Source organism: Pan troglodytes, chromosome 2, assembly GCF_028858775.2.
Source record: "Pan troglodytes isolate AG18354 chromosome 2, NHGRI_mPanTro3-v2.0_pri, whole genome shotgun sequence".
Classification (NCBI taxonomy): Eukaryota; Metazoa; Chordata; class Mammalia; order Primates; family Hominidae; genus Pan; species Pan troglodytes.
The window spans coordinates 91,937,968-91,961,814 of record NC_086015.1 but is presented as its reverse complement, the minus strand read 5'-3'; the positions used below and the strand labels follow the sequence as shown (position 1 = coordinate 91,961,814).

General features: G+C 36.3%; 1 pseudogene; it reads left to right on the top strand.

Moving 5' to 3' along the window:
• Positions 1-21,330: 21,330 nt before the first annotated feature.
• Positions 21,331-22,650, top strand: LOC100610184 (26S proteasome regulatory subunit 4-like; annotated as a pseudogene).
• The last annotated feature ends 1,197 nt before the right edge of the window (positions 22,651-23,847 follow it).

The following is a 23,847-nucleotide window of genomic DNA, read 5'->3' as shown; positions in this document are numbered from 1 at the left end:
GACACCTCCCTGCAGGGGTTGACAGACACCTCATACAGGGAAGCTCCACCTGGCACCTGGCGGGTACCCCTCTGGGATGAAGCTTCCAGAGGAAGGAGCAGGCAGCAATCTTTGCTGTTCTGCAGCCTCTGCTGGTGATACCCAAGCAAACAGGATCTGGAGTGGACACCGAGTAACCTCCAGCAGACATGCAAAAGACGGGCCTGACTGTTAGAAGGAAAACTAACAAACAAAAAGCAATAGCAAAAACATCAACAAAAAGGATGACTATGCAAAAACTCCATCCGAAGGCCACTAACAGCAAAGCCCAAAGGTAGATAAATCTACGAAGATGAGGAAAAACCAGTGCAAAAGGCTGAAAATTCCATAAACCAGAGTGCAACTTCTCCTCCAAAGGAACACAACTCCTCACCAGCAAGGGAACAAAACTGGACTGAGAATGAGTTTGACGAATTGGCAGAAGAAAGCTTCAGAAGGTGGGTAATAACAAACTCCTCTGAGCTTAAGGAGCATGTTCTAACCCAATGCAAGGAAGCTAAGAACCTGGATAAAAGGTTAGAGGAATTGCTAACTAGAATAACCAGTTTAGAGAAGAACATAAATGACCCGATGGAACTGAAAAACACAGCACAAGAACTTTGTGAAGCATATGCAAATATCAACAGCCGCATCGATCAAGCAGAAGAAAGGATATCAGAGATTGAAGATCGACTTAATGAAATAAAGCGTGAAGACGAGATTAGAGAAAAAAGAATGAAAAGGAATGAACAAAGCCTCCATGAAACATGGGACTATGTGAAAAGACCAAACCTACATTTGTTTGGTGTGCCTGAAAGTGACAAGCAGAATGGAACCAAGTTGGAAAACACACTTCAGGATATAATCCCAGAGAACTTCCCCAAACTAGCAGACAGGCCAACATTCATATTCTGGAAATACAGAGAACATCACAAAGATACACCTTGAGAAGAACAACCCCATGACACATAATCACCAGATTCACCAAGGTTGAAATGAAGGAGAAAATGTTAAGGGCAGCCACAGAGGGAGGTCAGATTACCCACAAAGGGAAGCCCATCAGACTAAGAGCAGATCACTCTGCAGAAACCCTACAAGCCAGAAGAGAGTGGGGGCCAATATTCACCATTCTTAAAGAATTTTCAACCCAGAATTTCATATCCAGCCAAACTTAGCTTCATAAGCAAAGGAGAAATAAAATCCTTTACAGACAAGCAAATGCTGAGGGACTTTGTCACCACCAGGCCTGCCTTACAAGAGCTCCTGAAGGAAGCACTAAATATGGAAAGGAAAAACTGGGACCAGCCACGACAAAAACAAACCAAAATATAATGACCATCTACACTATGAAGAAATTGCATCAACTAATGGGCAAAATAACCAGCTAGCATCATAATGACAGGATCACATTCACACATAAAAATATTAACTTTAAATGTAAACAGGCTAAATGCCCCAGTTAAAAGGTACAGACTGGCAAATTGGATAAAGAGTCAAGACACGTCAGTGTGCTATATTCAGGAGACCCATCTCATGTGCAAAGACACACACAGGCTCAAAATAAAGGGATGGAGGAAGATTCACCAAGTAAATGGAAAGCGAAAAAAAAAAAAGTTGTAATTGTAGTCTCTGATAAAACAGACTTTAAGCCAACAAAAATTAAAAAAAAGACAAAGAATGGCATTACATAATGGTAAAGGGATCGATGCAACAAGAAGAGCTAACTATCCTAAACATATATGCACCCAATACAGGAACACCCAGATTCATAAAGCAAGTTCTTAGAGACCTACAAAGAGACTTAGACTCCCACACAATAATTGTGGGAGACTTTAACACCCCGCTGTCAATATTAGACAGGTCAATGAGACAGAAAATTAACAAGGATATTCAGTACTCAGACTCAGTTCGTACCAAGCAGACCTAATAGACATCTACGGAAATCTCCACCCCAAAATAACAGAATATACTTTCTTCTCAGCACCACATAGCACTTAGTCTAAAATCAACCACATAATTGAAAGTAAAACACTCCTCAGCAGATGCAAAAGAATGGAAATCAAAACAAATAGTCTCTTAGACCACAGTGCAATCAAATTAGAACTCAGGATTAAGAAACTCACTCAAAACCGCACAACTACGTGGAAACTGAACAACTTCCTCCTGAATAACTACTGCGTAAATAATGAAATTAAGGCAGAAATAAATAAGTTCTTTGAAACCAATGAGAACAAAGACACAACACACCAGAATTTCTGGGACACAGCTAAAGCAGTGTTTAGAGGGAAATTTATAACACTAAATGCCCACAGGAGAAAGGGGGAAAGATCTAAAAATCGACACTGTAACATCACACTTAAACTACAGAAGAAAGAGCAAACAAATTCAAAGCTGTTAGAAAACAAGAAATAACTAAGATCAGAGCAGAACTGAAGGAGATAGAGACACAAGAAACACTTCAAAAAATCAATGAATCCAGGAGCTGGTTTTTTGAAACCATTAACAAAATAGATAGACTGCTAGCCAGATTACTAAAGAAGAAAAGAGAGAAGAATTAAATAGACAATAAAAAATGATAAAGGGGAGATCACCACTGATCCCACAGAAATACACACTACCATCGGAGAATATTACACTTATATGCAAATAAACTAGAAAATCTAGAAAAAATGGATAAATTATGTGCACATACACTCTCCCAAGACTAAACCAGGAAAAGGCCAATCCCTGAATAGACCAATAACAGGTTATGAAATTGAGGCAGTAATTAATAGACTACCAACTAAAAACAGCCCAGGATCAGATAGATTCACAGCTGAATTCTACCAGAGGTACAAAGAGCAGCTGGTATCATTCCTTCTGAAACTATTCCAAACAATAGAAAAAGAGAGAATCCTCTCTATCTCATTTTATGAGGCCAGCATCATCCTGATACCAAAACCTGGCAGAGACAGAGGAAAAAAACAAAATTTCAGGCCAATATCCCTGATGAACATCGATGCAAAAATCCTCAAGAAAATACTGGGAAACTGAATCCAGCAGAACTTTAAAAAGCTTATCCACCATGATCAAGTGGGCTTCATTCCTGGGATGCAAGGCTGGTTCAACATACACAAATCAATAAACGTAATCCATCACATAAACAGAACCAATGTCAAAAACCACGTGATTATCTCAATAGAGGCAGAAACGACCTTCGATAACATTCAACACTGCTTTATGCTAAAAACACTCTATAAACTAGGTATTGATGGAACATATTTCAAAATAATAAGAGCTATTTATGACAAACCCACAGGCAATATAATACTGAATGGGCAAAAACTGGAACCATTCCCTTTGAAAACGGGCAAAAGACAAGGATGCCCTCTCTCACCACTCCTGTTCAACATAGTATTGGAAATTCTGGCCACAGCAATCAGGCAAGAGAAAGAAATAAAGAGTATTCAAATAGGAAGAGAGGAAGTCAGAATGTCTCTGTTTGCAGATGACATGATTGTATATGTAAAAAACCCCATCCTCTTAGCTCAAAAACTCCTTAAGCTGATGAGCAACTTCAGCAAAGTCTCAGAATACAAAATCAATGTGAAAAATCACAAGCATTTCTCTACACCAATAATAGAGAGCCAAATGATAAGCAAACTCCCATTCACAATTGCTACAAAGAGAATGAAATACCTAGGAATACAACTTACAAGGGATGTGAAGGACCTCTTCAAGGAGAACTACAAACTGCTGCTCAAGGAAAAAGAGAGGACACAAACAAATGGAAAAACATTCCATGCTCATGGATAGGAAGAATCAATATTGTGAAAATGGCCATACTCCCCAAAGTAATTTATAGATTCAATGCCATCCCCATCAAGCTACCACTGACTTTCTTCCCCAAATTAGAAAAAAAAACTATTATAAATTTCATATGGAACCAAAAAAGGGCTCACATATTGAACACAATCATAAGCAAAAAGAACAAAGCTGGAGGCATCACGCTACCTGACTTCAAACTATGCAAGACTGCAGTAACCAAAACAGCATGGTACTGATACCAAAACAGATATATAGAGCAAGGGAACAGAACAGAGGCCTCAGAAATAACACCACACATCTACAACCACCTGATCTGTGACGAACCTGACAAAAACAAGCAGTAGGGAAAGGATTCCCTATTTAATAAAGGGTGTTGGGAAAACTGGCTAGCCATATGCAAAAAACTGAAACTGGACCCCTTCCTTACACCTTGTACAAAAATTAACTCAAGATGGTTTAAAGATTTAAACGTAAGACCTAAAACCATAAAAACCCTAGAAGAAAATGTAGGCAATGCCATTCAGGACATAGGCATGGGCAGAGACTTCATGACTAAAGTACCAAAAGCAATTGCAACAAAAGCCAAAATTGACAAATGGGATCTAATTAAACTAAAGAGCTTCCACACAGCAAAAGAAACTATCATCAGAGTGAACAGGCGTCCTACAGAATGGGAGAAAATTTTTGCAATCTATCCATTTGACAAAGGGCTAATATCCAGAATCTACAAGGAACTTAAACAAATTTACAAGAAAAAACAACCCCATCAAAAAGTGGGCAAAGGATATGAACAGCTGCTTTTCAAAAGAAGACTTTTATGCGGCTAACAAACGTATGAAAATAAGCTCAACATCACTGATCATTAGAGAAATGCAAATCAAAAACACAATGAGATACCATCTCACGCCAGTTAGAATGGCGATCATTAAAAAGTCAGGAAACAGCAGATGCTGGAGAGGATGTGGAGAAATAGGAATGCTTTTACACTGTTAGTAGGAGTGTAAATTAGTTCAACCGTTGTGTTGTGGAAGACAGTGTGGCGACTCCTCAAGGATCTAGAACTAGAAATACCATTTGACCCAGCAATCCCATTACTGGGTATATACCCAAAGAATTATCAATCATGCTGCTATAAAGACACATGCACACATATGTTTATTGTGGCACTATTCACAATAGCAAAGATTTGGAGCCAACCCAAATGCCCATCAGTGTTAGACTGGATAAAGAAAATGTGGCACATATACATCATGGAATACTGTGCAGCCATAAAAAAGAATGAGTTCACACCCTTTAAAGGGACATGGATGAAGCTGGAAACCAGCATTCTCAGCAAACTAACACAGGAACAGAAAACCAAACACCTCATGTTCCCACTCATAAGTGGGAGTTGAACGATGAGAACATATGGGCACGGGGAAAGGAACATCACACACTGGGGCCTGTCGGGAGTGGGGGACTAGGGGAGGGATAGCATTAGGAGAAATACCTAATGTAGATGATGGGTTGATGGGTGCAGCAAATCCACCATGGCACGCGTATACACATGTACACATGTAACAAACCTGCATGTTTTGCACATGTGTCCCAGAACTTAAAGTATAATAAAAAAAGAAAGAGAAAGAAAGAAGAAAGAAGAAAGAAAGAAAAAGAAAGAAAGAAAGAAAGAAAAAGAAAGAAAGAAAGAAAAAGAAAGACAAAGAAAGAAACAAAGACTTTTCCATCCTACTGAGAGAAAGGATTGGACAAATCAATTTATTTGCCATTTCTCTTACCAAAGATCTACCACTGTTCAAAATTGGACCCATCCTCTGAAGTAGTGTCAATCTCAGATGTTGGCAGCAGCAAAGTCCTCAAGCTGTCATTGCATTTGGCCACAGTCACATTTTGTTTCAAGGACATAGGTAAAAAGTTGCAGAGAGCCTACTATCATGCTCCTATACCTAGCAGATCAATACATATACTTCTGATTAAATATGTTTCACTTTTATTCACAATACACACAAAATAATCCCCAAATATTACACCCTGGCTTCACTTACAAACATAGTTAATAGCTGAACCTAACAATTTCTACTTATTTTACTACTTTTTCTTTCTGATTAGCCCTAGCCATTATAGACAGTATTAGAAAAACTACCAAAATGGTTAAAAGACCTAGGAGAGTTAAAAGTCATTAATTTCAGTTTTTAAGAAAATTAATGCTACTTAATATTTTATTTACTTGAAAAAAAGGATTAAAATGATACTCTGCTTAGAAGGATGAAATAATAAGTTACTCATTCATTAAACAATTAGGTGACAGATTTAGCACTCACGATGTAATGATTTGCTGAATGACTTTTTCTAATATGTTTAAGTCTCTTAGAAAATTCTTTTCACTATTTTTCTATGTCACAGAAGGTAGTCATTTTGTGTCTAATAAAGAGGGAGAAATTATATTGTTGTAAGACTCAATGCTGTTATTATCTATTTTTAAGTTCCAGCCAAACCAGCTGAAAGATATTAAAAATAAATTACCAGCATGCAGTTATCATAGGTAGATATTGTGCTGTCACCAAAAAATAATGGACAAATGGCAGATGAAATGCACAGTAGATGAGGTGCTATTCGTAACACTGAACATGCTTCCCGATAAATCATATACTGTCTAATTAAGACAACAGAAATGTGCACACTGAGACACAAGCTTGTCTAGTATCTATCATGTGAGGATGGGTATTATTTAATTTATTATGCCTTTACTAAATAATTAAGCTATTTTAGTTTTAAATAACTTGTATATTTTAATCAAGGCAATGGGATATGTTGTTATAATTCTGGTTGTGAAAGCAGCCATGGATTGTGTGCAGTAGATATTCATTAAGGCTTTATTGGTTTATCAGTCCAATTTCTCTGATATGTCAGCCACCTCTGTCTTTACCTTTCTAGTCATGTGTGTCATATTCCTTTTTCAGACATCGTTTCTGTACCTCTGTAAGAGTCACCCTGGAAGTTCTTAATTTTCTACCCAATTTCTGATATTAAAATGTTATATTTTAGTAAAAGAAAATGCTCATACTTTTTAGTAAGCGTTTAAAATGTTTGTATGGTTTGCATCGTTATTAATTCAATAAACATTGGTAAAGTACACACCAGGTAGCATTCCTACTGCTAGGGATTCATTGACAAAAGAGGAAGACCCCCATGTAAATAATCTTCACCAGGGGGCAGGTGGTAACTGATGTGAATTCAAGGATCAGTTTTCAAAGATCAGGCTGATCTTTTTAACTGATCAGAATTTAAAGTGACAGTGAGAGGAGTTTTAATAGGGGAGGGACTTTATAGATAGAGGCAGTTTAATGATCCAGAGGTGCAAGAATGTGGTACAGGTGAGTTTTGCAGGTAGTTCAGTAGGCCTGCCTGGCCAAGAGTGGGCAAGTGACACAGGATGGGGCTAGAGAGGCCACTGTGTAATAGATTATAAGAGGACTGTTGGTAACTCCACACTTCTTGTATACAGACTACAGAAAGGTAAACATTGCATATGCTCCTTGAACATCAAGTTAAATTAAAGTATTAAAAGAGAAATATTTAAATGAGCTTTGAAGAAGTTTGGCCACATACACTAAAAATCAAAAGAAGAGACTCATTTTCCATGTTAGTCAATCTGTGTCTGCTTATGTATCTTTTTGTGATTGTGTGTATATGAAGGTAATTGCTGAGAATAGAAAATCTAATGAAATATCTACCTACATGTTGATGTGATTTGGGGTTTTTACTATATTGTGACAAATGTAACACTTAAGTTATGATTATATATATATCAGGCACTGCTCTAAGTCTTTTGCAAATATTAACTCTTTAACCTTTGTAACAACCCTCTCAAGTAAGGACTATTATTATTTGATTTTATTCTTTAGGAAACATAGCCTCAGGGGAGTTAGTAACTTGCCTATGTGACCACACAGTGTAACTTTACATAAGAATTATCAGAATGCACATTTAAATGGCAGTTCCTTGGATCCCACCAGCAGGGATTCTTACTCATGAAGTCAGATATAGAGCTCAGGAAATGTCATACTTAAGAACCCAAAACGATTGTGATGGATGTAATCCAAGAATATTATTTTGACAAATAGTGTTGTGAAACTTTTAACAATATCAGTGGTCCCCAACATTTCTGGCACCAGAAAGACAATTTTTCCTTGCATGATGGGGATGGGGGATGGTTTCAGGATGATTCAAGCACAGTACTTTTTTTGTGCACTTTGTTTCTATTATTATTACATTGTAATTTATAGTGAAATAATTATACAACACACCATCAGGCAGCCTCAGTGGGAGCCCTGAGCTTGTTTTCTTGCAACTAGTTGCTCCCATCTAGGGGTGATGGGAGACAGTGACAGATCATCAGTTATTAGATTCTCATAAGGAGCGTGCAACCTAGATCCATCACATGCGCAGATCAAAATAGGGTTCCCATTCCTATGAGAATCTAATGCTGCAGGAGATCTGACAGGCGGTGGAGCTCAGACAGTAAAGCCACTGGTGGGGAGTGACTGTAAATACGGATGAAGCTCCAGTCGCCTGTCTGCTGCTCACCTCCTGCTGTGTGGCCCAGTTCCTAACAGGCCATAGACTTGTACTAGTCCACAGCCCAGGTGTTGGGAACCCCTGCTCTATATGATATCAGGCTGTCTAATCATAACTAACAGAATTTCTACGAAGAGAAAACCTATAGAGAATTTGCAATGTATTTAATAAAAACTCAGGACATCTTCCAGTCTGGAGGGATAAAACAGTTTTCTAATTAAAAGGGTCCAACAAGTATTGTGTAAGGAGACTGTAAAAAGACATAGATTTATGAAATTCTCACTTTTATTATGCTCGCAGATATCAGGTTGGCTCAGGCTTATATCTTTATAATTTCTATGTTTTCTTCTAGGATGTGATTCCAATAAATAAACCAGGGCACCTGCTGGTTCTCAATACATACCTGAGATCCTAACAACTTGGAAGAAGAAACAAAAATGTCTTCAAAGGAACAAGAATTTGGCATTTCATTGACAACTCTGGAACACGGAATACAACAAGACATGTCTTCAGAATTCTTAGATGTATTTTCAACTTTGAATTCTATACTGAAACTATCAATCCTGAGGGCAGAAAAAGTATTCAAGAACTCAGGAAGTATCTCCAAAAACCCACACAAAATATTACTCAAAGATCTGCTGGTGGCAGATGATGGCATAAACCAAGAAAGAAGAAGCACTGAGTCCAAAATGGTAGTGACAGAAATGAGTGCAGCTGATCTTGAGTGTGGTTAGCCAGGTTAAAGTAGGCAAAAGGAAAATTCTGGAAAGAGATATCTAAGAGAGACATGTCCAGGAAAAAGAGAACTTGACGTATAAATAATTTTAAAAACCAAAAAAAATGAGGAAAACAAATGCAAGTAATGGGACAGATAAAAGACTGGCAATAAGTAATTCCAGGGAGAGTATAACCCAGTGTACCAATTGGTAAATAATATTAAATTATATAATACAAACACTGCTTACAGATGTTTCACTTTTAAAATCAATCCATTGGCAGATTTAATAATGGATGCAGAAGAATTAAATGGCTTCACATTTATTTTAACAAAGTGAAAGTAAGACTTTTGGAGGTAGAAGGAGAGCTGATGTGGAAAGGTATTTTCTCATTTCATAGAAAAAGGCTTCAGAACATGCCCACGCGATGGACAATATATAAAGGTAAATGTTTATTATTTAAATAATAATGCTATATTAGGCAGTGTGAACTAAATACTTACTATAATAATAATGTGAGTTACTAGTGTAAAAATCAAGAATAAATAAAAAGTGATAAAACATAATTTAGAAATGTGAATATAATCATCAGATATAAATCATAATTAAAATAATTAAATAGATTTCCTTTAGGTTGCAGGACTGCAAATTGGGAATGGTGAGGGTTTTTTTCCCCCTACAAATCCTTTATGAATTGCATTTTATATGTGTGAGTATATTAAAAATTTAAAAACTAAATTAAACAACGTAAGTAGTAAAATAATATATAGCTTATAGAAATAAAAATAAAATTTTAATGCCAATTTAATGTAAAAGTAGAATTTCCAGGCATTTCGAAGATGCTTATAGCTTGCTTTTTCTGTATTCTCTTATTATCAAGTCTCCCTAGACATAATATAGTTAAACAGTTTTCATCTCTTTTCTCAAAGCTGGATTCTTAGGAGCAATTTGTACAAAATGATCCTGGGTATCCCAGTCTTCTTATGTACGTTGTCTTTTTAAAGATACAATGCAGGTCAATTCAGGCTTTTGATTTACAATGCCCACGTCTCTGCTAGTTTGAGTTTCCAACTTAGTAGTACAGGACAACTGTCAGTTCCTAGAAAATATAAGCCTTACATTTTGTTCTAAGGCCTGAATTTTTCTCTTAACTATTAAAATTTATTTTAAACATAACAGCTTAGAGTAACTTAAATTCATGCTAACTGTTAAACATACACACACAGTCAAAATCAGATAAGGCACATGTATTTAATTTCAGTGACTCTGACATCTACTCTGTTCTTCATGAAGATGATGAATGGTACATTATAGCTCTTTTGTACAAATATTTGGTTTGGTCATCTTGAAAATGACCTTAAAATCACCTGGGCCTATTGTTAAAAATGCACACATGCCCACTGCATCCTCAGTCTTACTAAATCAAGAATAGCAATCTCGATTAGTAATTCGATTAGTGATCTCGATTAGTAATTCCTGCAGAGCACAGGAATCAATTTCGATGAAAAATTTTCTCTGTGATTTTTCAATATTTTTAAATGTTTCCAAATCTTTAGTGCCCCCTCTGCAAAGTCCAGACTTGTCTCTTAGTTTGAACTTTAGTAAAATGTAAAGCTTAAGAACAGCATTAGAATTGTTCCCATTCGTTCAATTGATCCACTCAACACATATAATATGCATCTTCTAACTGTGGGCACTGTACTGAGTCCTGGACACATGAACTAACAAAAGAGCTCACCTTAGGAGTGAGGCAGGGTCTTAGGCATATCAGAGAGGACATTCATGACTTATGTTGGCAAGTTTAATATGACATATAAGTGAATATTAATTTCTCCATTGCACCCTTTGTGAGTTTCTTAGAAAATAAATAACATATATATGTGTGAATTACAAATACAAATATATATCCCTTGAATGGCCTAGGGTAAACAGATAAAAGTTGTTGTTTGTTAGAGTAAAATCCTAACTGAATAAATGGGGTAATTTTATATGCATTGTACAATTCCAGATCAACTCTGGTAAACCTCACCAGGAGTAAGGATTTTTGTTGTTTATGTGTAAGATTGCCGATACATTTTATTTTATTTTGATGACAAAGCAACTTGGTTTTGACTACTGAATTGTTAAGTTTGCCTCTGCTGTTTTCAATTCCTCTGTAATTTAGGGATTGTGAATATCAGTCAGAGAAAAACTGCAGTGGGACTTGAAGCCCTGATGTGCTGTTCGGTCAGACTTCTTTTTTTCCTGAATTTTAAAGGTAGAGTTTCTCTATTGTAGGAAAACATATCTTAGTTATTTTTTATTTTAAATACATTCCTCTGGAGGAAGAACAAAAAGCAAAGCAAAGAAAAACAAAACGTAGCTTTTTCTATGTTGTTTTATACTTAATATCTAAAGCTCTTCATGAAAGCAAGAAATTTTGACCTTAAGACTATTCCTGAATATATGTATTCTTGAATATAATATCATATATATTACACATATCTGTTATGAAAGCCCAAATAAACTGCACATCTATATCTATTCATACTGCCACTTGAATGAAAGCACATTCAAGGTAAAATGTTTCTTTGAATAAAAAAGCTTGGCAAATTCCATTGACTTTCAAGTTCTTTTTTTCTTTTCTTTCTCACCTTAACTCTTAAATAGCCATTTGCTGTGGTGATCATTTTATATTTAGCTCAGTATTGTCCATTTACTACCAGCCAATCAGCCATCCCATGACTATCAAGGGAAGTAAATGTCTTTTTATATATGTACTACCTGACACTAATACCTGATATTTGTATGCAGTGAATGTTTTCTTAAAAAAGAATCAAACTAAATTAAATGGAACTCCCCACATAATGCTCCTTACCTCTACATTTTAATTTATCTCTTTCAAAAATGGTTTTGGGAAGAAAAACCATATGATCATCTCAATAGATGAAAAAAAAGCTTTTGATAAAATCTAAGATCGCTTCATGATTAAAAACCATCAACAAACTAGGCATTGAAAGAAAATACCTCAAAATAATGAGTCACCTATGACGAACAGCCAACGTCACACTGAACAGGCAAAAATTGGAAGCATTTCCCTTGAGAACTGGAATAAGAAAAGGATGGCCACTCTCATGACTCTTATTCAACATATTTCTGGAAGGAACAGCCAGAGAAATCAGGCAAGATAAAGAAATAAAAGGCATCCATCTAGAGAAAGAAGTCAAACTGTCTTCACAGGCAATATGATTCTATACCTACAGAAACCTACAGACTCTGCCCAAAGGCTCCTGTAACTGACAAATGACTTCAGTGAAGTTTCAGGATACAAACTTAGTGTACAAAAATCAGTATTTCAATGCATCAATAATATTCCAGCCAAATCAAGAATGCAATCCCATTTACAATAGCACAAAAAAGTAAAACACCTAGGAATATATCTAAAAAAGGAATTGAAACACCTCTACAAGGAGAACTACACTGCTAAAAGAAATCATAGATGACACAAATAAATAGAAAAACATTCCATACACATGGATTGGAACATCAATATCATTAAAATGACCATACTGTTGAAAGCAATCTGTAGATTGAACACTATTTCTACCAAACCACCAATGTCATTTTTCACAGAATTGGAAAAAGTGTTCTAAAATGCCCATGGAACTAAAAAAGAGCCCAAATGACCAAAGCAATTCTAAGCAAAAAGAATGAAGCCGGAAGCATCACACTAAGTGACTTAAACTATACTATTAGGCTGCAATAACCCAAGCAGCATGGTACTGGTTTAAAAACAGACATATGGACCAATGGAACAGAATAAGCAGCCCAGAAATAAAGCTGCACATCTACAGCCTTCTGATCTTCCACAAAGTTGACAAAAATAAGCAATGGAGAAAGGACTCCCTACTCAATAAATGGTGCTGGGAAAGCTGGCTAGCCCATATGTAGAAGAATGAAACTGGACCCCTACATTTCACCATATACAAAAATTAACTCAAGTTAGATTAAAAATTTAAATGTAGGACCTCAAACTATAAGAATCCTAGGAGAAAACCTAGGAAACACCATTCTGGACATCAATCTTGGCAAAGAATTTATGATTAAGTCCTCAAAAGCAGCTGTAACAAAAACAAAAATTAACAAGTGGGACCTAATTCAAGAGCTGCATAGCAAAAGAAACTGTCAAAAGAGTAAATGGGCAACCTATAAAATAAGAGAAATATTTGCAAACTATGCATCCCAGGGAGGTCTAATAGCTAGAATTTATAAGGAACTTAATGAACTAGCAAAAAACAAATAACCTCATTAAAAAATGGGCAGAAGACATGAAGTGACATTTTTAAAAATAAGACGTGCAATTGGCCAACAAACCCATGAAAAATGCTGCACATCACTAATCAGGGAAATGTAAATCAAAATCTCAATGAGATACTATCTCACACTAGGCTATGATTAAAAAGTCAGAAAACAACAGATGCTGGCAAGGCTGCAGATAAAAGGGAACATTATACACTGTTGGTGGAAATGTAAATTCAGCCATTGTGGACAGCAGTTTGAGGACTTCTCAAAGAACTTAAAACAGGACAACCATTTAATCCAGCAATCCCATTACTGGCTATATAGCCAAAAGAAAGCAGAACATTCTACCAAAAAGACATGTGCACTTGCATGTTCATCGCAGCACTATTCACAATGGCAAAGAAATAGAATCATCCCAGGTGCCCATCAGTGGTGGATTGCATAAAGAAAATGTGGTATCTGTATACCATGGAATACTATAGATTCACAAAAAAGAACCAAGTCATGTCCTTTCCAGCAACATGGATGCAGCTAGAAGCCACTGTCCTAAGTAAATTAATGCAGGAACAGAAAACTAAATACTGCATGTTCTCACTAATAAGTGAGAACTAAACATTGGGTACTCATGGACATAAAGATGGCAATAATAGACACTGGGAACCACTAGATGGGGAAAGGAATCGGGGCAAAGGTTGAAAAACTAAATGTTGGATACTATGCTCAGTACCTGTGTGATGGGATCATTTGTATCCCAAACCTCAGCATCATGTCATATACACAGGTAACAAACTTGCATATATACCCCCTGAATCTAAAATAAAAGTTGAAAAAATAAAAGCAAAATATTGGTGGGGAGGTATGAAGACTTCACTCCTGGTCACACATTTAATATTGTAACATTTGATAGCATCAACAAGGAATTGACAACTTGCTTTTTCAAATGATCTGCTTTTATCACGACACCTCCTACAAGGAGAGCTGCATATTTTATAATGTTAAGAGTTTGAACATTGTAGATTTCATGAAAATAAGTTTCTAAAGCAAATTCAGTAATTTGGTCTCATTAGAACATTTTAGCTTACATAAACCAATCATTGTTTTTATAAATCATCAAATGTATCTATGTATATAAATATATGTATATTTGTGTCATATGTATCTATGTCTTGTGTAACTATATAAATGTAATTAGACATATAATATACATTGTTATGTTTAACCCAAAGGTAAATTCTTCTTTTATTTTTAAATATGCCAGGCTAGTCTTTTGAGATTCCACAAAATAATGTAAGGGTAATTCAATCATAACATTGAACACAGCTGACTGGTTTTAGAATATATGAGCATATCTTTCTCATTATTCTAATTTCATTATTTCTTAATTGACCACATAAGAAAAAAGAACTGGCTTTGTTTCTTTTAAGTGATGAAATGTTAAATTTAAAGTTTTCTAGGACCTTACTGAGTTTAATTGCCTTTAGTTTCTTGTTCAAACTCAAAGTCAAAAAATAAAATATTTAAAAAAAAAATATTTGTTCAGTGTACCAACTTGGTATACTTTTGAAGTACTCTCCATGTCTACAGGCTGGTACAAATTACTCAGTAGCAGTCCCCACTTGCCTTAACAGGTAGCAGCAATTTGGCAAGAACTTTGAGGCAAAGGGGAAAAAAATTTATATTGAAAATAGTCTTGAATAAAACAACAAAATGCACCAAGTAATTCTGTATAGATCTTGACATCAAAAGATACCTCCTTCTCCCGTTTTCATCCAATAAGTGTTATTAGTGGAGAAGGGGACAATGAAGTTAATTTTAATCTTTCTTTTTCATCCACAAAAGTCCCCCTCAAATCTTTTTTGTGGAATCATATATTCTTTTAAATGAAGTCCACAGGCATGCATTAAAGAAACAGCCCAATTTGTGGCATAGATAATACAGAAGGTTATTTTTATTTTCAAATGTTTCTTGCAGAGATGCCTTATTTGATCACTGGAGGCTTATTTAGCACATTCTTTGCATTCAGGTTTTGAAGAGTTGTTCCCTTTGGGAAACAAACGATTGCAAAGCACAGTAATTGTGTGTTGTTTAGAACAGTTTAAGAGAAAGCCACTGAACAATTTTTGAGTAATCAGGAAACATCTACATCTACACTTACAAATTTGGTTTCTGTCTTCGAAAATCAACATCAGTGGAAAAAAACTTTTTCTGTAAAAATTGAAATAAAAAAATTACACTCTAATACTAAAGTTAATAAAAAATAAACACTTCTCAGATTTTGAAAATTCTTCCATGTCTTAAGGATTAAAAATAATTTTCCCCACAAAACAGTTTCTATCATATTATTCCCATGCTTAAATATCTTCAATGCCTCTGTTAAATAATATTCTTATGAAGCATAACATTTATAAAATCCTATTAAATGGTGGGTATAGTTTTCTATATAAGCTTTCTTATATATTCTATATAAGCTTTCTTATTAGTTTTCTATATAAGCTTTCAAAATTCTTCAAATAAGTTACAGGTACTGTTTTTTGATTAAAAGAAGGGAGAGGGTGAGAAACAGAGCTGGAGAGAGAGTGCACTGACTCGGACTTGCTTTTATAAGTTAGTTTGTCATAGTGGTTTCTGTCAATAAATATGGATCTACCCCGTTTTTAAAAAATTCCGTTGTATGAATGTATCATAACTGTTTTAACCATTGCTTTATTAACAATTACCTGCTCTTTTTTCCCCACAATTTTAAATAATATTGTCAAAAAAAACCACTGCCCATTGAACAAATGCCCACTCCTTAGTCTTCCTTGTCATGCTTCCCATCATATATTTATTGGCTTAATTTTTCCTGTTTACTTATGTACATCAAATGTTTGGGTCAAACTGATTTAACCACTATCATTGTGCACATACTATTGATGCAGGATTTTTTTCTTCTTAGTTCAGCTAAAATTCAGGTTCTTGCCTCATGACCAGGAAAAGTGCGGGACGCAGACACACTGAAAGGCGAGGAGGGCGGAATTTATTAAGCAAAAGGAAAGCTCTCAACAAAAAGAGGGGTCCTGGACGCAGGTTTTCTACCTCACAAAAATTGAATACCAGCCACCCATCATGTGCTGAAGAGGCTCGGCTCTTCCCCTGGATAAGGCACCAATTCCTCCTGGCTCCACCCCATTCTTCCAGTGCACACGTGGGCCCCTAGTCTGAGCCACTCCACATTGATTTATTTCCCTCACTGCGCAAGTGTTAAGGGACGGGATTTTTCACCATGGGCACGTTTAGGCAAACCCCCTGTGCACAATGACCGGGACAGCATTTGTCTGTCTCTTGCCTCTATCACTATTATCTTAGTCATTGCTTGCACCAAATATTCAGCTCATCTGGGAATTGCCTTCCTGATGTAACTTTCTACCTTTACTAAAATTGTGTGCATTTGTCAGGTTTCATTTCTATTTCATCTGGCCAGCAGTGATTGCTTCCTCTTCTGTAACACATAGTTCTTTGCACTATGCATGACTCAGTTATATGATATAAGATATATTAGTTTATGTACATAAATATATCATTTTTTTTTGCTAACTATAGATCCTTTAAGGGCATATGATTAACTGTTGAGTTTCTAGCATAATTGAATAGTTTCTACTCATGGAAGATGCTCTAAATTATAAAATTGAGAGAGTATTAACTCTCTGATTTCCTTCTTAGTCAGAGGTAATATTTAAAAATCTTAAAAATTATAACAACATACAGGCATTGACAAATCAGAATCATTGTTAGCCATAGTATTGCAACAAGTTCCTGCAGCCTCCTTGGAGAATCAAGTATTTCTCTTTTAGTGTTTGATGATGGGGAGATTTGAGGTTCCAGAGAAGGACCTGGCAGCCATGATCATTGGGAAGATAGTTTAGGACTCTGACTAATAATAAAGGCAGAATGAAACTATTTCAACATTTTAACAATAGGCCTTACAGGTGAGTAATATATAAATGTTAAGCCTTTTTTTTTTTTTTTTTTTTTTTTTTGAGACGGAGTCTCGCTCTGTCGCCCAGGCTGGAGTGCGGTGGCGAGATCTTGGCTCACTGCAAGCTCCGCCTTCCGGGTTCACGCCATTCTCCTGCCTCAGCCTCCCGAGTAGTTGGGACTACAGGCGCCTGCCATCACGCCTGGCTAATATTTGGGGTTTTTAATAGAGATGAGGTTTCACCGTGTTGGCCAGGATGGTCTCGATCTCCTGACCTCGTGATCCACCCGCCTGGCCTCCCAAAGTGTTGGGATTACAGGCGTGAGCCACCGAGCCCGGCCAATCCTATTTTTTATATGTAAAAATATCACCGTGATCAATAAGAACTTTTGGAGGCAGATGTCACAGAATGAGAGATATTTGAATTGTTTATTGAAAGATAAATAGGAATGTGTCATTAAACAAGGATAAAGAGTAGTTATTACTGAGCTTTCCAAGTAAAACACTCAAGAGCAAAATAATTAGAAAATTCTTAAAGAATAGTGTAAACTTCAATTTAGCTGGAATGTGGGGGGAGTTGGAGGTGATTGGAAGAGATTCTAGATAGGTTTGTATGTCATAAAGCATAATTCAGACTTTAGCATGTGAGCATGGAACTCTAGGAGTTTTCTAAGTCAGAGAATGAAGTGAGTGGGTTTGTGTTTTGGAAAGAGACCAGTAATCAAAGGCAGTGTGCGGGAAGTCATGGGTGGGGCTTTACGGGAACTAGGAATATTACATTACTATTTACATTGATCAAATAAGAGTTGATAAGTGTCTGAACCAAGACAATGGGGGAAATAGGGAAGACAGGTGGAGAGAATTAATGCATTAAAAGATGTTTAGAAGGTAAGATCCATAGGACTTTATCAGTGACTGGCTGTGGAACAGGTGAAAGGAGAAGAATGCAATGGCACATTTCCAGCTTTTAATGGATGATGATGTCATTAACAGAGATAAGGCATATGAAAAGAGAAGGTTTGAACCGAGCAGCATTCACTACTATTTGAAGAAGGAATAGAAGAAACTGATATGATCTAACTATAGAATAAAGTGACCCAATACAAGTTAAAATAGAAAAAGTATTCTGTTAATATAAATGGAAATGCATGAATAATTTCATCTATATGTTCCTTTGTAGATTTTTGTACTTTGAGAGTGTGTTAATTTTAGTTGCTCAAGACTTTCTGTGTAAATAACATTCAGAGTGTGATTGCAATGCTGAAGATTTTATGCAGTCTCAATTATTTATTTGCCTGATATTTGTTATATGTGCCTCTTTTCTAATTAGAGTTGAAAAATAAAACAATTTGTATTAGTCTGTTCTCATACTGCTAATAAAGACCTACCTGAGACTGGGTAATTTACAAAGGAAAGAGGTTTAATTGACTCACAGTTCCACATGGCTGGGGAGGCCTCACGATCATGGCGGAAGGGAGAAGGGAGTAAAGGCACATCTTACATGCTGGCAGGTGAGAGAGAGAGAGAGAGAGAGAAGAGAAGAGGAGAAGAGAAGAGGAGAGGAGGAGAGGAGAAGAGAAGAGAGAGAGAGAGAGAGGAGAGAGAGAGAGAGAGAGAGAGAGAGAGAGAGAGAGTGTAGGGGAACTCCCCTTCATAAAACCATCTAATCTCGTGAGACTTATTCAGAGAACAGCACGGGAAAACCCACCCCTGTGATTTGATTGCCTCCCACTGGGTCTCTCCCATGACACGTAGGGATTGTGGGAGCTACAATCTGGGTGGGGACACAGCCAAACCACATCGCAATTCTTGCAATTGCGTATGCCACAAATGATACAGGTACAAAGTATTTTCATCCAGCATTAACATCCTAAAGATGAATAAAGCGGTACTATGTCTGATTGGTAAATTAAAGAGGAACTCATGAGTAAAACTTAATCAAAGTCTAGTGGGCTGATTGGTGGCCTCGCTGAAAATACATCCATGTCCTAACTTCTGGAATGTGTAATTGACGGGTGTTTGCAGTTGTAATTAAGTTAAAGATTTTGAAATGAAGATGTGAGGAGATGCTAGATTATCCAGATAGATTCTAAATCCAGTGACAAGGGTCCTTACAAAAGAAACACACAAGGGAGGGAAGCGATGTGACTCTGAGGCAGAAACTGGAGTGATGTGGACACAAATTAAAGAATACGACAAACCACCAGAAGCTGAAAGAGGCAAGGAATGGATTCTCCCATACATCCCCCAGAGGTAGTGGAGCTCTGCCAATAGCTAAATTTCAGACTTCTGGCCTCCAAAACAGTGAGAGAATAACTTTCTGTTGTTTTAAGTGACCAAGTTTGTAGTAATTTGTTACAGCAATCACTAGAAAATAAATACTAAGCTTTTTGGGTTAAAGTCTAAATATCTAGGGCCAAGATAGGTGTTAAATAATTATTCTGTGGGCAGTAGAAAAAAACAGAGTTATTTGAACCAAATAGGACTAATTTGCATGTAATCTAAAGAATTAATATTACAATGTATAATTGTCCTGTTATCTCACTTTGCTTAGGAAGGGATTGAATGAAAACTCACTTCTATTACTTGAGGTTATCCTTTTGTGCCCTAAGAACATGTTTTTTTTTAATGCTCAGGGATGAGGCTCAGGGGTGATAAGGGATTTTCATGAGCAGGATTTCTCTAGAAACAAACAAAAGATTATGCTGAAATATTCATGAAAGGTTGGCATGAAAAAGCACAAAAACAAGCAGAAAATAGAAATAATCTACAATTCAAAGCAAATAAAAATACATTTTGCATGTGATGCCATTTTTTATGAAATCATATTTGTGAATATCATAACACAGAGGATACAGCCTAATGAGTTACACACCACTGGACTTGATCTTTTTAGTTCAAAGATTTAGCTCCATTCCTTTCTTCAGTATTAATTTTTTGAATTTGTAACTGACACATAATAATTATACATATTTACAGTATACATGTAATGTTTCAGTGCATGAATACATTATATAACGATCACATTAGGGTAATTATCATATCCATCACTTTACATTTTTATCATTTCTTTGTGGTGATAACATTGGAACTCTTCTCTTCTGGCTATCTTAAAATATGTATCACATTTTTATTTGCTATAGTCACTCTACTGGGTAATAGAACACCAGAACGAATTCTTCCTAATTGTAACTTTGTACCTGTTGAGTAATCTCTCCTTGTTCCCTTTCCCCACTACCTTTCCCAGCCTCTGGTAACAACTATTGTACTATTTCTATGAAATCAACTTTTTTTAGATTCCACACACAAGTAAGATTATGTGGTGTTTCGTGTTTGTTTTTCTGTGTTTAGATTATATAACACGATGTCCTCTGGGTTAATTCATGTTATTGCAAATGACAGGATTTCATTTTTTTATGGCTGAATAGTATTCCATTGTGTGTATATATATATCATATACACATATATATCATATATGTAACATTTTCTTCTTTTTAATTTTACTTTAAGTTCTGGGATATATGTGCTGAATGTGCAGGTTTGTTACATAGGTATACATGTGCCATGGTGGTTTGCTGCACCTATCAACCCGTCATCTAGGTTTTAAGCCCCGCATGCCTTAGGTATTTGTCCTAATGCTCTCCCTCCCCCTTTCCCCCAACCCCCAATATATCACATTTTCTTTATCCATCCATCTATTGATGGACACTTAGGTTGCTTTCACATCTTGACTATTGTGAATAGCATGGCAATAAGCATGGGAGTGAAGATATCTCTTCAGCATACTGATTTCCTTTTTTTGGATATATACCCAATGATGGGATTATTGAATCATATGGTAATTCTATTTTTTATTTTTTGGGGAACATCCACACTGTTTATTTACAGTATAATTTACATTCCCACCAACAGTGTATAAGAGTTCTCCTTTCTGGTGGATGTACTTCTGGCTGCAGAAACTCGAGTTGCCAAGGCAAGATGGGTCAAAGTCAGAGTGGTGGTTATGGCCCTAGAGGTGGCAAGAAGGATGACAAGGACAATAAAAAGAAATATGAACCTCTTGTACCAATTGTAGGGGGAGAAAAGAAGGAGAAAACAAAGAGACCAGATGCTGCCAGCAAACTGCCACTGGTGATACCTCACATTCAATGCCAGTTAAAATTATTGAAATTAGTGAGAATGAAAGACTCTATTCTCATGGAGGAAGAAGCCATTAGAAATCAGGAACAGATAAAACCATTAGAAGAAAAGCATTAGGAGGGAAAAGCAAAAGCGGATGACCTGAGGGGGACCACTGTGACACTAGAAACCTTGGAAGAGATCATTGATGGCAGTCACACCATTGTGTCTAGATATGCAGGGTCAGAACACTACATCAGCTTTCTTTTATTTGTAGACAAGGATCTGCTGGAACTGGCTTCTTGGTCCTGCTCAACCGCAAGTTGAATACCATGAAAAGGGTGCTGATGAATGACACAGATTCCTTAGTCACAGTGATGAAGGTGGAAATGGTCCCCAGGAGACCTATGTCAGTATTGGTGGTTGGACAACCAAATCCAGGAAATTAAGTAAGAGATCTGTGGAGCTTCCTCTCACTCATCCTGAATATTATGAAGAGATGGGTTTAAAGCCAGATAAGGGGGTCATTCTCTATGGTCCATATGCCACAGGTAAAACCTTGTTAGCCAAAGCAGTAGCATGTCAAACCTCAGCCACTTTCTTGAGGGTGGTTGGTTCTGAACTTATTCAGAAGTACCTTGGTGATGGGCCCAAACTCACATGGGAATTGTTTTGAGCTGCTGAAGAATATGCACCTTTCATCATGTTTATTGATGAAATTGATGCCATTGGGAAAAACTATGACTCAAATTTTGGTGGTGAGAGAGAAATTTAGTGAACAATGTTGGAACTGTTGAACCAGTTGCATGGATCTGACTCAAGGGGAGATACTAAAGTTATCATAGCCACAAACCAAATAGAAACTTAGGATCCAACACTTACCAGGCCAGGCTACATTGACAGGAAGACTGAGTTCCCCCTGCCTGATAAAAGGATGAAGAAGTACATTTTTCAGATTCACACGAACAACACGACTTTGGCCAGTGATGTAACCCTGGACAACTTGATTACGGCTAAAGATGACCTCTTTGGTGCTGACATCAAGGCAGTCTGTACAGAAGGTGATCTGATGACCTTAAGAGAAAGTAGAATGAAAGTAACAAATGAAGACTTCAAAAAAATCATAAGAAAATATTCTTTATAAAAAATAGGGGCACCCCTGAGGGGCTCTATCTCTAGTAAACCACAGTTGCCATCAGAAAAATAGTTGGGAGATATCCTGACCCCTAAAACGGATGAGGTTGAAGAAGTTGCCTAGAAGAATCCATTTTCTAGTTGATTTTTATTAGCAAAACCCCCTGTGTGTCTTTCGGAGTATGATGTAAAAAATGCCTACTGGGCAGCCTTCATCTGTTGCTCACTGTATAGCCCTCTGCTTCCCAATAAAGTGTGCTCTTACACACACACACACACACACACACACACACACACAAAGTTTCCCTGTGTCCAAATCCTAGTCAGCATTTGTTATTTTTTGTCTTTTTGATAGTAGACATTCTGACTAAGGTGAGATGATGTTTTGTTGTGGCTTTGATTTGCATTTCCCTGACCATTAGTACTGTTGAGCATTTGTTTATATACCTGTTGGTCATTTGTATGTTTTCTTTTAGGAAATATCTATTCAGGTCTTTTGAGTATTTTTATATCAGAGTATTTGATTTTTTGCTATTGAGTTTTTTAGTTTCTTATATATTCTGAATTTTAAATCCTTGTCAGATGCCTAGTTTGCAGATATTATCTCCCATTCTATAGGTTGTCTCCTCACTCTACTGATTGTTTTCTTTGTTGTGTAGAAGCTTGTTAGTTTGATGTAATCCCATTAGTCTATTTTTGCTTTTGTTATGTGGTCTTTTGAGATCTGAGTAAAAAAATTTTTGCTCAAATTTCAAGGAGAATTTACCCTATGTTTTCTTCTTGTAGTTTCATAGTTTTACTTCTGACATTTAAGTCATTAATCTACTTTGAGTTGATTTTTGTATACGGTGAGAGGTAGAGGTCTTGTTTCATTCTTCTGCAAATAATTATTCAGTTTTCCCAACATTATTTATTGAAGAGACTGTTCTTTCTTCAGTGTGTGTTCTTGGCACTTTTTTGAAAATCAATTGGCTATAAATGCATGGAATTATTTCTGGATTCTCTATTCTATTCCATTGGTCTATGCATCTGTTTTTATGCCAGTAGCATGCTGTTTTGGTTACTATAGCTTTGTAGTATGTTTTAAAGTCAGGTAGTATGATGTCTCTAACTTTATTTTTTTTGCTCAAGATTATTTTTGCTATCTGGGGTATTTTGCATTTTATATACATTTTAAGATTGTTTTTTCTATTTCTGTAAAGAATGCCATTAGTATTTTGATAGGGATTGTATTGACTCTGT